A 2233-nucleotide genomic window follows, 5' to 3' on the forward strand; every position below is an offset into this window, starting at 1 on the left:
TCAAAGGTTGGGCACTTCATCCACCTCCTGAGGTTAGAAGCTAGGACATACTCACTTCCAGTATTTGGTATTTCTGAGTTAACACTTTCTAAATCTATATTTTTTTCTTTGGTGCCTTGCTTCTTTCTGGGCAGCCCTCGTCTTTCACACTGCCCAGCAACTTGCTGATGCCTCTTTATTGATCAATCAAAAAACAATTGGTGATAGAGATCCTCTGCATCTGGACATGCAAATCCGAATGTGATTTTGATTTGAGGAGCCAAATTAAGACAAAATGTTAGAACCAATCCCCAACATATTTATCTGTATCCCAAGAAAAGTCTCTCTCTCTCTCTCTCTCTCTCTCTCTCTCTCTCTCTCTCTCTCTCTCTCTCTCTCTGTATGTATGTATGTATGTATCTCTCTGTCTCTGTCTCTATCTGCCTTTCCCTCTGTCTATTTCTGCCTTTCTCTGTCTCACTCTCCCTCTGTATCTCCCTCTCTCCACTTTCTCTCATATATACAGAATAAATAAACTTGAATTAGAAAAGAATTTAATCCTTTAAAAACTATTATGTAACATGTTCCTTGCAATTCTGGAAAAAAAGACACCAAATGACTTTTGAGATTCTCATATTTTGGATTATAGTTGTCTTTCAAATATAATCATCAGAAAAATATTTTTTTTCATTTATTATTCACTGTTGTTTGTCATTACTTTCTGTTCATAGTAAATATACCTTAACCATGTAGTAAAGGAAGAAAAACTATTTTTGGACACTGCTATCCTTTCTCACACCAAAAGCAGCACAGTTCAGGACAAACTGGATCGCCATCTGAGGAGGAGACTGCAGTATAAACATTGAAAAGCCATTTACATGTGACTCAAAAGGTTTTGCTTAGAGCTAGAGTATTCTAAAGGCAGGCAAGAAGGCAGCAATGCCTTGCAGCTCAAAGGCAATCCCTGAGGCAGCTGAAGGCCATTGTCACAGAGCTTTTGTAGAAAAGTAGAACATCTAAAGGCAGAATGACTATAAGAAACAGGATCTATAGTAGAAGCAGCTCTTTAGATTATTCCCAAGCATGTGGCAGTTTGATATCTTCTATTCTAGACAAGAGTGCAACTCCTAACTGCCTTCAGTGAATGAGGTTTGAGAGGCAAAAGAAACAAAGAAGAAAGCCATGTAGTACTTAGTGGGGCAGTATAAGAGTCATCAGAGAGGGCTTGTGTAAGATATGTAACCTTTTCTAAATTATATAATTTCACTGGCAGTGCCTTTGTTTATAAATAATTGCATTAATAGGTAGAAAATTAAATAATATAATCTGCAATTACACTGCAGCAAGTGACAAGATGTAGGAAATTGAGTCGCTGGTGTCATTTTCTTCACTTTAAAAATCCAGTGGTTTGCTGGCTTGTTTCATAAGCCCTCCACAAAGTGATGTTAAAATACAAACAAAATAATATGTTATCTTTTGGGGGAGGCAGAGACAAGTCTTACTATTCCATCAAGTGTGGAAATAATCTAATGTGGTCCTCTAACCATGGCCACCACAGTTGCATCAGCTGGCATTGAGGAACCTTTCTCCTCCAAGGAATTAGTCCTGAAAGCCAAGGTGGAGAAGGCCAAGGAGGAGATGAAAGAGGAAGATGATGATGAGCTAGTTGAGACCCTGTCAGAAAGACTCTAGGGTCTGACAGTGATGTTTTCTGAGAGGGTTTGGTCAGCCACGGAGTCATCTTTGATGTCTCTTTGTGACACAGAAGATGTACAGATTTTCTAGAGCAGCTCAGCTTTATGGATTAGGACCATTTCCTTCATGATCCTGGTTCTTCCTCTTGTCTTTGTGACACAAAAGTTGCAAATAGAGCAGCAACAACTGCAGCAATGGCAGATACTTTTAGGGTTGTCAGGAGGAATACCAGGGCCTCTACTTCCACTTCCTTGAAAGTTCTACATTGATACTACAGTATTTGTCCTGGTGGGAGAACTTTGAAATTAATTGGTGTCTGTCTTCTTTCTTCTTCTTCTTCTTCTTCTTCTTCTTCTTCTTCTTCTTCTTCTTCTTCTTCTTCTTCTTCTTCTTCTTCTTCTTCCTCTCCTCCTCCTCCTCCTCCTACCCCTTCCCCTCCTTCCCTTCCCCTTCCTCCTTCTTCTTCTTCCTCCTCCCCTCCCCCTTCCCCCTCTTCCTCCTTATTCTCCCCCTCTTCCTTCTTATTCTCCCCCCCCTTGCTCCTTATTCTCCTCCTCCT

General features: G+C 40.2%; 1 pseudogene; it reads left to right on the forward strand.

The window, feature by feature from the left end:
* The first annotated feature begins 1524 nt into the window (after positions 1-1524).
* On the forward strand, positions 1525-1929 carry LOC110325030 (annotated as a pseudogene).
* Positions 1930-2233: the final 304 nt, after the last annotated feature.

The sequence above is a fragment of the Mus pahari genome, chromosome 8 (genome assembly GCF_900095145.1).
Source record: "Mus pahari chromosome 8, PAHARI_EIJ_v1.1, whole genome shotgun sequence".
Classification (NCBI taxonomy): Eukaryota; Metazoa; Chordata; class Mammalia; order Rodentia; family Muridae; genus Mus; species Mus pahari.